Source organism: Polypterus senegalus, chromosome 5 (assembly GCF_016835505.1).
Source record: "Polypterus senegalus isolate Bchr_013 chromosome 5, ASM1683550v1, whole genome shotgun sequence".
In the NCBI taxonomy this organism is placed as follows: Eukaryota; Metazoa; Chordata; class Cladistia; order Polypteriformes; family Polypteridae; genus Polypterus; species Polypterus senegalus.
In genome coordinates, this window is record NC_053158.1 from 113,768,912 (window position 1) to 113,784,892 (window position 15,981).

Sequence of the window (15,981 nt, forward strand, 5' to 3'; positions counted from 1 at the left end):
TTTAATCACTGCAGCAGAACTAAGTCACAGAAAGGGACTCATGCCTAACCAATATATCTGCCACTACCAATTGCTAAGAAGGGCATAGCAATGGGATTTAGGAGTTTCTCAAGAATGCTCTTTCAAATTCTTGACAATATCTGCAGTTGAGGATTAGTTTTTCCTACTGTTCATGAGAAATGCTTTGGCAATTTCTCGCCTTACCATTCCAGGGTTGTCATATAGTTTGCCAAAATCTCTGATGATGTACAGAATGTGATATTCCATTAGATTCTAACAATCTGGGGATCATCAATACATATTTTTTCCCAAAGCCCTTAGTAACATTTCTGCTCTGAAGGCTCCTATACTAAAACAGTTAATAATGGCTAATTGTGAAATATTATTTCTATTTACTGTATATTGAAAATATATCAATAGTAAGGGTTAAAGCTGTCATATTTAATTTTTTCTCGAAAATGAAACTTGACTTATTTATAGCATGTCATGAGTCACAGGTAACATAAATCATATGAAAACCACTTTCATTAAACTGTGTTATCAGTTTAAACTCCCACTTTATGTTTCCAGGCAACATAGCTGCATTTCTGTAGAAAACACTGTGCTAAAACATTGTCAGTATTTAAAAAAGTGGCATGATAAAGGCAGTTATTGAGAGGAATAAGCATGGACAGATTGAAAAGTGAAGGAACAGTTTCAAATTTCTACTTGAAAATTTTATGACCCTGGCATTCACGCCAAGAAGATTTTAGCTAACAGGGACAGGTTGTTGTGACAGCTCCCAATGATGTTTCTGTATCACTTTCCTCTGTAAAAGTATTATGGTGGGAGTGAAACCTGCTGGAATTAAAAGTTAAATATGTTATGGATGCATGTCTATATGACAAAAATATTTTACAAGCCAAAACAACACTATCCAGAATCAATTAACATTTAGTATGTATATTACTGTTTTCTGTACAGACTATTTTTCAAAGTTTTACTCACTTTTATATTAAAATTATCAGCCAATTGTCACTGTGTTGATTGTCTATATTTTTAAAAAGTCCCATTAAAAAGTGGAATGAGAAACCATGATGATGATAAAAAGCATATTCTGTTCTCATTTATAGTGGGAACTGGAAGTACATCAGTGTAGGACAGTGAGCATTGTCCATTCTGCCAGGCTTTAGTGCCACACTAGGCCTGTAAAGCAGCAGATTTAACAGAAAGCTAGTTGCACCAAACCCCAACTTACTTTCAAGTTAAGTGACTGAACTGTTTATACCAGGATCAGCCTGTACTTTATTTGATAACAAAGGTGTAAATCAGTTGAAATGATATATCAGAATAGAACATTAGAACAATCTAGACAAAAACAGGCCATTCAGCCTAACAAAGCTCACCGTTCCTATCCACTTAATTCTTCTGAAATAACATCAAGTCTAGTTTTGAAAGTCCCTAAAGTCCTACTGTCTACCACACTACTTGGTAACTTATTCTATGTGCCTATGGTTCTTTATATAAGGAAAATCTTTGCAATGTTTGTACGGAATTTACCCTTAACATGTTTCCAACCGTGTCCCCGTGTTTTTGATGAACTCATTTAAAGAAAAATCAGCCTCGATCCACTCTAATTACCTACATAATTTTAAACACTTCAATCAGTTCTCCTATTAATCTTTTGCTGCAACTGAAAAGGCTCAGCACTTTTAACCTTTCCTCATAATTCATCCCCTGTAGCCCTGAAATCAGCCTAGTCACAGTTCTCTGGACTTTTTCTAGCGCTGCTATGTCCTTTTTGTAACTTGGAGACCAAAATTGTTCACAGTAGTCCAGATGAGGTCTCAGCAGTACATTATAAACTATTAGCATTGTACTTGTACTCTACACATCGTGCTATATAGCCTAACATTCTGTAAGCCTTCTTAATGCCTTCTGAACACTGTCTGGAAGTTAATAGTGTTGAGTCTACTATGACTCTTAAATCCTTCATAGGATGTTCTTTCAATTCTCAGGCCTCCCACTGTGTAATATTATTACTTCCTACATGTAATACTTACATTTACTTGCATTAAATTTAATCTGCCACAAATATGTTCAAGACTGTATACTGTCCATGTCCCTCTGTGACAATTCAATGGATTCTAAATTTTATGCTGACCTACCCAACTTGGTATCATCTGCAAATTTAACCAGTTTGCTATTTATATTCCTATCCAAATCATTTATATATATTAAAAATACTAGCAGCCTTGGCACTGATCCCTGTGGAACACCACTTGTATTTCTGATTTTAATATGGTTCCTCCCACTTCTTTTAGACCAAACACTTTATCAAATGCTTTATGAAGCCAAGATAAATAATATCATATCCTTTTGTTGCTTCCTCAATGAATTCCAGCATATTAGTAAAACATGACCTCCATCTTCTGAACACCTGCTGACACTCCTGTTCTTGCTATGTGTTGCGATGACATTTGCCATTTCTCCCCATTGTGCAGTAACTTCCTAAAAAGATGTGTCAAGGGTTTATATAGGTACTTGCTAAAGAACTCAATGGTAAATATTATCTTGTCCTGATGATTTCTTTAATATTAACCTGTCTAATCTGAGCAGTACGTCTTCCTCTAAAAATTCCAAATCACTCAGTACCTCCTTAGTAGTCCCTTTTATCGGTGGGAGGTTATCCACTTCCTCACATGTGAAGATCTCAGGAAATTTGAGTTAGGAGCATCTGCTATTTCACTGTATTTTTTAATTCTCCTTTGCTCTTCCTGATGCACTTCCCCTCTTCCTTGACCGTTCTTTTAGTAGTAAAATACTGAAAGAATCTCTTTGGCTTGTCTTTCACCTTATCTGCTATATTCCTCTCTACCTGCCTTTTAGCCTCCCTATTATCTGTCTTAATAGTTGCCCTCATGTTCTCATATGCCCTATGATTCACATTGGAGTTATTAGTCATTATACGCCTTACAGAGCTGTTTTTTTTTCCTTTGCAACTTCTTTTTAAACTCTTTAGTAATCCACTGTGGAGCTTTTTAAAATGCCCTACTAATTCCAAATTTAGATTTGTACATGTTCTGCATTATATATTAAACATATTTAAAACCTTTTTCACAGCTCCTCGACTGTTTCCACAGTTAAAAGCTCTATTCTCCTTAAACTTTGCTGTGTCTCCTCAAAATTTATCCTAACATAATTTATGGTGGCAGTTTTATCTTAGCATCTGCACTCTACCAAAATACTGAGAACTGTATTATATTTTGGGCACTTGACTCTAGTTGTTAAGTCAACTCTATAATGTCAATTCTATCTTGATTATTACAAAATACTAAATCCAGACAGGCATCACCCCTTCACCTTGAGAGATGCTTTGGACATAGTGATCAAAGCACATAGAAACTCTCCCTGGTTTAATGAGCACTCAAGCAATTAAATTAGAGTGTGAAAAACTGGAGGGTAGATGGAGAACAACAAAGCTGCAAGTCTTTCAAACTACATGGACAGAAAGTATTAAAAATATAAAAAAGATCTCTTTAAAGCCCGCTCAGACTACTATTCTAAACTAATAGAAAATAACATTAATATGCATTGTATACTGCTAAAAACAGTGGAAATTTAACAAATGGGAATTTAGATCCATATTGAAAAATACCAACAAACATTAGCAGTTCAAACTTTATGAACTTCTTTAATGAGAAAATTACAAAAATAAGATCCCAGATCTCAGCATAACAGTGTAAATCGCATACTAGCTTGTCAAACCCTGCAACATATTGCATTAACTTTAGAAATTTTAATCTTATAACAGAACAGGAAATCTTAACTTTAATTTCTAAAATTAAACCTACTACTTGTTCCCTAGATCAAGTGCCAACAAAACTAATAAAATGTGAAATGAATGTTCTTGCAGCTCCTGTTCTAAGCATTCTAAGTACCTATTGCACTAAAATATTCAATCATCAAACCTAGACACACATATACTTAATAATTATAGACTCATATCAATTTTATCCTTTCTCTCTAGAATACTTGAAAAAGTGGTCACTAATCAGCTTCAGTTACACCTTACACATCACAATTTATTTGAGAAATTCCGGTCTGGCTTCTGCACTGGTCATAGTACAGAAACGGCACTAACGCATGTTATAAACAACATTCTGATATCCTCTGATGAAAGAAACTCCACTGTAATTATGTTGCTAGATTTAAACACTGCGTTTGACACCGTTAACCATTCTATTTTACTACATAGGCTGGAAAAGGACATTTGGCTCACAGGCAATGTCCTTACTTGGTTTAGTTCTTATTTATCAAATCGTTTCCAGTACATACATAAATGTGCATAGATAAAATGAGAAATGTTACTTATTGGAAGGAATGATGCTGATCACAACAATATTTTGCCATCATTTAACTCGGTTGGAATCCCTATTAGTTTTACTAAATCAGCCTGCAATCTAGGGGTTATCTTTGACCCTAGCATGTCATTTAAAGTGCACATTATGAAATTGTCCTAAACATGTTCCATCCACCTTAAAAATGTTGGGAAATTAAGGCATTTTCTAAATATTCTGGGACCTCATTTATAAACGGTATGTACATACAAAAATGTTGCGTATGCCCGTTTCCACACTCACATAGCGATGTATAAAAACTAAACTTGGCGTAAAGCCATGCATATTCTCACGCCAGGTCAAACCATTGCATACACACGTATTCTACTCAGTTTTGCAAACTGGGGACACCTAGCTTCAAAGCAGTGCTACTGTTCCTGTGTGGTTTCCCTTTATTTATTTGATTAACATCCCTCACGCGACTTTATCAAATAACCTGAAATTTACAGCAAATCATTTATAGTTTAAGGCATCTGATTGTAATCAACCTGTAACAATATAATGATGCACGGAATGGACAAACTATTCCAAATACCATTGCTGCTTTAGTTTTGTTACTCTTAGTGCACCATTCAGTATTTTAACCCACCGTATCTGAACGTGGAATCACAGCTTATAGCAGCTAATTGGAAAGCTCTACTACAGATTGTGTCAAGAGCGGAGAGAGTATTATTGGGTATACAGCATCTCGAACAGGCTGCCCCATTCGGCAAACGCTTCAGAGCCTTTCCTGTATACAATAACAATAAAGGAATTTGATTCAATTCAACAGATGAGAGCACATATTTACAGATAATGACGACTGGCTTCTAAGTCGATTTAGATTTCCAGGCGCCATCTTCTTGGAGCTATTGATATAATTTTTCACATGAATTGCAGTAAAGTATAAATATTAGGTTATACAGAAACATTTTTAATGTAATTTAAATTATGTATACTGTTATTAATTAAACATGTGGATACAGCAGACAGTGGTAGCGATGAACTGGCACCCAGTTCAGGGTTTGCTCCTGCCAGGTGCTGTATGCTTGCTGGGATTGGCACAACCCTGGATGGATAGATGGCTGGAATAATTAAACATGTACTGCAAAGGTATTTCAGTCTTCCTTAAAAGCTCTGAAGAATCGGCGTTCTAAGCTTATAGATGGCTTGACTTTTATTAAAGAGCTGATTGTGTGGTGATTGGTTACTTGGAGAAAGAAAAGGAAGGACAGGACTTGGAGGTTATTATGTTTGAAATAAACAGTAATGCTGCAATAAATTATTTCATCGAGGGTCACGCACAGCGCAGGCAGGAACAATCTCTGGATAGGTCGCTGGCTCATCACTACCCCTCTGCCACTGTGGCTCGATGTTTAATACATGCTTTAATTAATTTCATCATGAAAATGATATCAAGCATACATCTTAGTATTTAAATTGTTTGGAGAGCTGTAATATCATGAATGTAATATATTCTGTGTCCTGTCCGCGTAAGAGAAAGCCCGTTTAAGAAGCAAGTAGTGATTCACACATATAAAGTACATAGAAGAACACATAGAATACGAAGCATTTAACGTGTTACATTAGTTACAATAAGAATTGAGAAAATAGTAAATTAAAAGATTTTAAGATGAAGTTTATGACGTTCTACTTCAATGACAAAATAAACTACATGATTAAAGTGGAAATTTAGAGATTAAAGTTGACACTTCAATCTTTTTTTTCCACTGTGTCCCATTTTTTTTTCTCTGTACACTGATAAGCTTCCATATGACACTCAGATGGTGGGCTATGACTTGCCATTTCATGGCGACTTTGATATCTGACAACTTTGTTTTTATTTCGGCACTGTGTGACTTTTTTTTTTTTTTTTTTTTATTTATTAATTTTATTTTAATCAATACATAGTAATCAAGTTTTTTAAAAAAAAAAAGAATTATGCTAAGAACAGATCGATCCCCACCCTTGAGAGAGAGAGCAAGCCAAATGGTGTAAAATTTAAGGCTTGTAAAAAATACCTAAATCAACAAATTCTCTGTGCTTTATAAACTCATTTCAAAATATTACTGATTAGATCCTGCCATGTTTTGAAAAAGTCTGCACAGATTCTCTAACTGAGTATCTGATTTTTCCAATTTCAAATAGTATAACACATCGGTTTCCCACTGACTTACAAGAGGAGAGTTTGGGTTCTTCCAGTTTATCAGAATAAGTCTGCGTGCCAACAGTGTAGTGAATGCAATCACAATTTGTTTGTCTTTCTCCACCTTAAGACCCTCTGGAAGAACCCCAAACACAGCTGTTAATGGGTTAGGAGGGATTGTGAGTCCAAGACTGTCTGAGAGGTAATTAAAAATTTTTGTCCAGAATAATGTTAATTTGGTGCAGGCCCAGAACATGTGACCCAGTGAGGCTGGGGCTTGGTTGCAACGTTCGCAGGTTGGATCATGCCCTGGAAACATTTTGAGAGTTTTAGTCGAGACAGATGTGCTCGATATATAATTTTGAGTTGTATAATTGTATGCTTTGCGCATATGGAGCTTGAGTGAATTCTCTGCATTGCTACTTTCCACTCCTTTTCTGATATATTAATTGAGAGGTCATTTTCCCAGTGTCCTCTTGGATCTTTGAAAGGAAGGGATTGTAAAAGGATTTTATATATTGTAGAGATGGAGTCTAACTCCTTGAAATTGAGCAATACTTTTTCCAGCGTGGATGAGGGTGCAAGATGAGGAAAATCTGGAAGGTTCTGTTTAACAAAGTTCCTGATTTGAAGATAGTGAAAGAAATTTGTAGCTGGAATGTTAAATTTGGACTGTAATTGTTCATAGGATGCAAAGACGTTGTCTATATAAAGATCTCTTAACAAGTTAATTCCAAATTTTTTCCAGATATTAAAAACTGCATATGTTTGTGAAGGTTGAAAGAGGTGGTTCTTTTGCAGGGGTGCCACAGAAAGAAGCTTCTCCGTCTTAAAATGCTTTCTACATTGGTTCCAGATTCTAAGTGAGTGGAGCACAATTGGGTTATTAGTGTATTGCCGATAACGTGTGTTTATTGGAGAGCAGAGCAGGGAATACAAAGAAGTACTGCAGGATTTTACTTCTATTGCGGTCCATGCCTGTGTATGTTCTTCTATTTGTGTCCAGGTTCTTATCGCCTGTATATTTGCCCAGTAATAAAACTGGAAGTTAGGTAGAGCCATGCCACCTTCTGCCTTTTGTCTTTGTAGGGTCGCTCTTTTGATGCGTGGATGTTTTGAATTCCAAATAAATGAGGTTATTGTTGAATCTAATTGCTTAAAGAACGATTTATTAATGTATATTGGTATGTTTTGAAATAAAAAAAGGAGCTTAGGAAGAATATTCATCTTAACACTGTGTGACTTTTTGAACTTGAACTTTCAGTCATCTTCCTTTTATTGTTTACTAGCAGAATACCCGCGCTTCGCAGCGGAGAAGTAGTGTGTTAAAGAAGTTATGAAAAAGAAAAGGAAAAATTTTAAAAAATAACGTAACATGATTGTTAATGTAATTGTTTTGTCATTGATATGAATGTTGTTGTCATATATATATATATATCTTATGAGGGGCCGTTCAGGAAAAAAAGATTGGTTTGTAAATATATACATTGGTTCAGATATATATATCGGTTCAGATACATTGGTTTGAATATATACATTGGTTTTAATACATACGTTCAAATATATACATTGGTTGAGATATATATATATTGGTTGATATACTGTACATTGGTTTAAATATATATATTGGTTAAAATAGATTGGTTTAGATATATATATCAGTTCAGATACATCCATTCTGATATATATATTGGTTCAGATAGATCCGTTCAGATATATAAATTGGTTGGGATTTATGGGAAAGCACAACGTGGCCACCCATGTTTAGCAGCTCCCTTTCGCTTCATCATTGCTTCAACACTATTGTAATTATTGTGCACAAGTAGCATATGCCTGTCGCGTTTTGTTTCGTAAGCCCTCATGGTTGCGGGGTCCTCGATTTCAAAGCACTTTTTTTCCTTTCATTATTTAAAACACTCGCAAAGATACCCGCCTCTTTGCCTCGCTCCGTCCCGCCCCGGCTCATTGTACCCGCCTCACTCGCTCCCTCTTGTCCCTACCATGACAGATTCTTCTCAAAAGCAGAGTTACCAGAAAGCATTAATCGCAACCACAGTACGTCCCATTTTTTCACCTCATGAGACGCTGGTTTATCATTGGTGGAAAGCTGCCCGGTGATATCTGTTATTCCATATTGGCAGCATTTCATTAAAGGGCGATCTGCTTCAGCAAGGAACTTAGTCCTGTTTGCTGAATGGATGTTATGGAGGAAAACACTGGAGTTGCTCTGTTTCTTTAAATGTTCATCAGGGATCAAAATGACCAGAATATTCCCGCTTCACAAATAACATGTTTATCTGTTTTATAGTAAAACTAACAAAACCACACACAAGCACATACACGCTCACACACACACTCAAACTCACAAATCGTGGGTCGCACGTACTACTGATTACGGGTATCTGTAAAGGGCAATTATTTTTTCACCCCATAAAACAGATTCTTCTCAAAAGCTGAGTTACCAGGAAGCATTGACAGCAACCGCAGTACCTCCCATTTTTTCACCTCAAAAGACGCTGGTTTATCATTGACCGAAAGCCGCCCGGTGATTTCTGTTATTCCGTATTGGCAGCAATTCATTAAAGGGCGATCTGTTTCAGCAAGGAACTTAGCCCTGTTTGCTGAAAGGATGTTATGGAGGAAAACACTGGAATAGCGCTGTTTCTTCTGAATGTTTATCAGTGATCAGGGACCAGAATGATCAGAATATTCCTGCTTCACAAATAACTGATGTCTGTTTTTATTGTAAAACTGAGAAAACCACACGCGCGTACACAACACAAACACTCAAACTCACAAATCGTGGGTCGCACACACTACTGATTAAGTGTATCTGTCACGGACAATCATTTTTTTTTCACCCAATAACGCTTTAGTTCGTCAAAGTTAGAAAGCAGCACGGTGATTTCTATTATTCCTTATTGGCAGCATTTAATTTAAAGATGATTCACGTCAACAAGGTGAAAGAGTCTCTTATTTTGACTGGACGATCTTTTTTAAGGCCTAAGCATTTTTGATTGACTTACAAAAGACAATAGTTATTACTTACCCTCTTTGCTTCGAATTGGCTTTTTAAAAAACCTTTTTGATATAATTTATTTATGGCAGTATAAAATAAAAAAAGTAGTGTTCAAAATTTAAGTTAAATTTAACAGGAAGAGGTGGTGGTAGGAGTAAGATTGCTGACTCGCAGTTAAATGATCATTGGTTTGTGTCCGGAGGGCTTCCTTTCTGTTATTCTATTTATTTTTACAAATTGCTTCGAGTAGTAAGAAAGGCGCTATAAAAAGTAAGGAATTCATAACATTATTATTATTATACGTGTGAATGCGTGATCAAATTCAGCCGCTGCGTAGTGGGCTATGAATTGGGACACTATGTGCTCGACAATACCACGAGTTCATTGAAATAATTACACAGCAAGGTGCACACGCAATACAAACATAATTTGTATATTATTGAAGTGAAGGTTCATATAAATTAATTATATACAAATTTTTAACAAGTTGAGAGATGTCAACTGGTTAAAATGCACGAAATTATACATGTATTGCTTTATAGTCCACATATAGTGTATGTATATTATTAAAATAATGATATAAAAATCAAGGTAAGCATTGCATACCTTGTGTGGGTGTTTTGTGTGTCAAGTAACATGTAAGACAAAGCGCTTAATTGAAAGTGCTGCGCCGTTTAAAGTGTACAGAAGATGAAGTTAAGAATCTTTTAAGTACAGAAATAACTAAAGTTTTACAAGAAAAACTAAGTTTAGAGGAGATACATTTTTCCTTTTTTTTTCCTTTTATTCTACGTGTGCAACAACTTTTTTCTTTATTCTTGTGTGGATTATTTGCTCTGAATTTTCACTAAATATTTTAAAATGAACTTTTGGACTGAGAGATTTCTTTCGGCATGCATTTTACCCGTGCTTGAACTTGCCTTATACTCCGATGGCTACATATATTTTAAGGCTTTTGTTTTCACATTTGTCTTCAGCCCAAAATTGTAGTGATATTACCTGAAAAGATCACATCATATTTAAATGCTACAGCATAATAACAGTTTAAAACTAATAAAAGTGTAAGTGATGTTCAACTTAAATTCTGTAATTTAAGAAAAGATTGTCACTGAGTCTAGACCTGGATTTAAATGCATTTTCATTGCAGATATCTATCATTTCAGCCTTTCCGTGTTTCATCTGCTGGATTTTCACTAGCACGCCATTTAAATCTTTCACTGCTCCACCCCATGGATTTTCAAGCTAATGGTGCTGAAGAGAAATCTGTACATAGCGTTTAGACCGATGTGAAAAATAATTTGTGCTTAGTTAAATGAATATGTATCTCCATTTAGTATTTAGTATTTCTATTTAGTATGTGAGCTTCAGAGGGTTACCTCTAACAAAATTAAATCATGCTGTCAATTGGCCATAGCATAACAGTTAATTAATGGATAGATAGTGTTGGGCTCCATTTAAGTTTCAAACCTCTTTATTTTTTGTCCGTTTTTACAAATCAGTACCTTTATGTGTAATCATTATTTGATTAGTAATTTATGTGCTTTTATTACCTAAGAACCTGTCACAACACTCTGTGTCTGCAAAAAATAAGCAGTATCTTACACTTTTTCAAAGTGGATTTTTTTACCGCAGTGATAAACTTCACAGGACATGTCAACCATGTGATAAATATATGTACTTACATCTTACATATTTACATCTGTATTTCAAAACAATGGCAATATGTGAGTAATAGCCTACCATGCATCCCGTTTGCAACTCAAGGTATGAACTGTACCTGTATATAGCAGATAATTGGTAATTAATCATTTCTCTAATTAGGAAACAAAAAAAATTCAAGTCATAAAACTACACATCTGTATCATAATTTTGTTTAGTGTTGTACATATTGTCATTTTGTGCTGAAAGCAAAAAATTCCTACAGCCACGTATGGCATAAGGGGAGTGGACATAAGTAGATTGGAGTGGACCTTAATATATTTTAATATTTTGAGCAAAGCACAGGAGAACATTCACATTACATCTTATTTTTTATCCTCAGCAGCGAGAACCTGAGCATACACTCACACTTGATGCATATGTTTGCTTTTCTAGCTGTAGATTCTGAAGAGACCACCTTTATCTAGGCAGCATCAGACACAAAGTAGAAAAGCAAAAACCAATTCAAATTCCATTTTGCAAGCCGGGAACCTTTTTTGGAAAGCACATTAGTCTGGTAAGAAGAAAGTGTTTATTTAAAATTTTCTTATTTTCCTATAAGAGCCCCATTAATACCAGTAGTTCCTTGCACCTTTGAACCCCAATGATTTTTCACTGGATATACACACTGGAATTTAATATACTGGTAATACCTGACACGATAACTCAAATGTTGTCGGTTTTGTTTGGCTGTGGGAGTTGTTTTTCATGGTTGTTTTTTTCTAATTTAGCACACCCCACAACACAAAAACAAATTCTTTCTCCATTAATACAACATTTAAGTTGCTAACATGCCTTTTCTTAACTTGTGATCCTTATTCTTCCCCTTACATCTTTTCCTCACAATCACAATTTACCCATGATACATTTTATGCTTTCTGGCCTATAGCTACTTAAATCAGTTCAACCACTCTTTTTATATAATGGAACAATATTTGCTAACTTCCAGTCTTTAGGAAATTCCCTACTATTTAGTGATTTTTAAAAAAATCTATAGTTAAATGTTTTATGTATATATTCACTTATTTAAGCTGAAATCCAAACTAAGCCAAAATCAGAATAAATCTAATTCTCCTTTGTTTCCTTGCTTACTTCTTTTGCTGTAAAGCTAGGTTGCCATTTTGTTTTGAAGGATCCAAAATTTGACCATAGAATGATGCACACCACTTTTATACCAGCAGGGCAGTTCCATCAGGAACTGATGGCTTCAGCTGGCTTCAGCTGGCTTCAGCTAGTAATGGGAACATTTTCTGTCAGTAATATTGTGGCACCCATAAAACAAAGCACAGAATATCAATATAATATAATAACAGCAAGTGACAACAATACAGCTCATCAAAAAGTTAAATATAGGGTATCATAACATTAAAAATTACTTTTAAGCTAAGAAATAGTGCCAAAACACGATTCTACAACTCCAAAAACCTATTTAAACATAGTTGATATATTACATAGCTCAATAAGAGCAAATACATTTAAAACAAATTATTGCAAAAACAAAAAGGGAAACTAAAATCTCCAACATTCAAATGCAGAAAAAATGTTTGGAGAAAAAAAAAATTACACTTTGCAGGAAAAATAACTAAACAAATCTCAGAATTATGACAGGGTCGGGATTCTTGTTGGGAAATGTGCTGATGTGGGGACTGTCTGACAAAAGGATCAAAGGTGAAACTACAGAAAATATTAGAGAAAGATGGGAGGTGAGAAGAATGCTATGTAGTAATGTCAGGTTGATTAAAGGCTGAATCACTCTATCTGAACTAATGGAAACTGATTCTGGAAGATTTGGGTAAACAACTTGATTAAGAAACATTACCTCTAACAGTGTAAAGTGCATATATATCAATGGGGACATTAAAAATCATCTATAAATCATCATTTTGTCTTAGTTGAATTAGTTTCTACTACAGTTTGTAATCTGCCATTTAGGGGTCTTTTCAACAGTATACATTGTAATGGACTGTTGTCTTGGCTAGAGCAGTTGAAAAATATTTTTCAAAAAACAGGTTTAAAAAACAATTGATAGACACAAGTAATTTTACGTGGTTAAGCAATTTTAGATATCTTAACAGAACAGTGCAAACAAAATTATGTTTAGTGCACTAGTTCATTTTCCTTTCCTACATACTTTCAAAAGATGTGAACAAGGTCTAATAGTGGTCAATGCAATGCATCAGAAAATGTAACAAATGCAGAGTCAAATTGTACATAATACAAATGATTTTGAATAAATTGTATGTTTAACTTGGCAGATGTCGACAAAGACACTTCTTCAGCTGTGAGGAGATGTACAACAGAAGGAGCTTTGCAGAGTTGATAAAAACATTTCTTTTTAATAGATGATCAAAGAGGATTAAGGCCTTCAACAAAAAGCAGAGAAGAATTAAAGTGGATATGGTCATTGTGAACTGGTAAAGTTTTTTCACTTTTTGTTAAATAACTGTCTATAATCACTAACAGAACATTTCATTTAAACCTTATTCTTATATTTGTACCATTCACTAAATTTCAGATCAAAATTATGTGTGGAAAGTATTGTTTGAATAAATATACTTTGTATACTTAAGGATTAAACTGATGTTGTTTATTTATGGTACTCACTACACTGCAAGTTATTTAACAAAACCGGAGTTAAATTCCTTGAGGAGCTCAGCCTAGATACTGTACATTCTGAAATAATAGAGACATTGTACATCCAAACCAAGTAAGAACTCGATGATCCCTATTATCTTCAGCAATTATGCACTCTCCATTTAATAGCCTTTTTTTTTTTTTGGATAATTGAAAGACGTGTTGTATTAAGTGACACTGAAAAGCTACAATACAAATAGTTCACTGACCTCATTTTGTGGAAAATGTGCTACATGAAATTTTTGGGGATGCCAGAAAACCTGTCAATGATCCTTTTCGTTTCTACTTGGATGTCTGGTTTTTAATTTTTCTACTTATACTATTGTTTGTCCTAAATTCACCTTTATAATTCAAGTGCCAAAAAAGACTCAAAATGTTTGTTAACCTGCAAATTCTGTTGGTTTCTTACATGAAGGACACTATTGTGTATATTTGGAAAATGGCAGGGAATTGATAATGAAAAATGATTATGATACTTGGGTCAGAATATGCACACACACTCTCTCTCACACACACGATATGATACAAAAAATATTGTGACTGTTCAATGCAATACATTGCAATTTGTAATGCTTTATTTTATCTGATTTTGTGAAAAAATATGTCCATCGGTTACACCAAATAACACAAACACTCCAGAATATTAATCACCCTTTATATTTCTTTTATTACTGAAATGACTTTTGACTATTTCAGCAGTCCCTGCAGTAAGACTGGTGATAGTCACTTTATAACAACATCATCTAACCTTAGGGTTGGGTGATTGATTCCTTGTGAGATAAGCCATTACTTTAAGTGGGATTGCAAAATCAATAATTGAAACTAAAATATTTCATATTTAAATTACGTATATTTAGAATTTTGGTTGCTACGTACATATACTGTATATTCCAAGTTGTGAATGGTTAGTAGAACTCCAAATATACTTTTTTCGTAATAATTTAACTACATTTCCATACAGAAGTAAAATTTGTTAAACTGTTTGTTTCACAGATTCAGATAAAACTTACATGATAATTAGGGATTATGAAAAAACTATGTGATGCTCCAACTCCCTTAAAATAACCGTAAATTTCCAGTAATATCTCACTCAATTAAAAATTTATATGTGCCATCTGTCAATGTAGATGATGCAAAGAGTGGAATAAGTTTTCAAGTGGCGCAGAAGGAAAAGAGACTAACTATTTTTCTCGTATCAGATAATGAGAAGTAAAATCTAGTGGAAACCTCTTTTGCTCAAAAGCCTCATACTCTTCATTTGAGTTTATGGTTAAAGGGCACATTTTAAAAATAATATAAATGAAAGATCAAGGGAGGAAGGGAAAATTATAATCAAATAAAAAAAGGATATTAGCATTATCTAACTAGCATCCATTAATGTAGAAAATATTAGACAAAAGCAGAATGGATACTATTTATAGATTTCTGAAAACCATTAAAGTAGATGTAATGTGCATTCAAATTTGTGGTTTGCCTTCCTGGAATTTCACTTTGAAAGGGGAAAGGATTGAGAGAATTGAGAACATTACTTTCTGTTTGTAATGCAGGTACAAATGGCATGAAAATATGGTAAGTATTATTAATATCTAATGATTTTATACAAACTGTTGCAAGTTTAGAATTTTAAGAGGGAGAGAAAGAGAGAGAGAGAGAGATCTTCAATTATGGCTATGCAGCCAAAAATAAAAATGATGCACAAACTTCTGTAAAAATGTAATTTTAATGTAAGTTATTAAAATGATGAAAAAGATTAAAAGTGAAAAGTTAAAAAGAAAGAAAAGTGACTGCATTTTAACTAAGGACACCTCTAAAGTATATTAGCTTATGTTTATGTATGAAAGTGTAGGATAGTTAAGAATATTACAATTAGTATATTACATATGTAAATTCACGTAAGTGTTCTTTGCTTGTAGTCTGTAAAAAGTAATATGTAAGAACAAACTGAGTCAGATATCCTGAAGCTTGGGAAGGATTAGGAAAAATCTTCAATTAATAAGCAACAAGGCATAAAATGACTAAAAAGAGTTTGCAGAGAAAACAGGTAGTGTAAAATGAAAGTACTGCTTCACTTTTCATCTTAAGCTCATAATATAAAATAAAAACTTAATTTCTGAACATCAAATAAT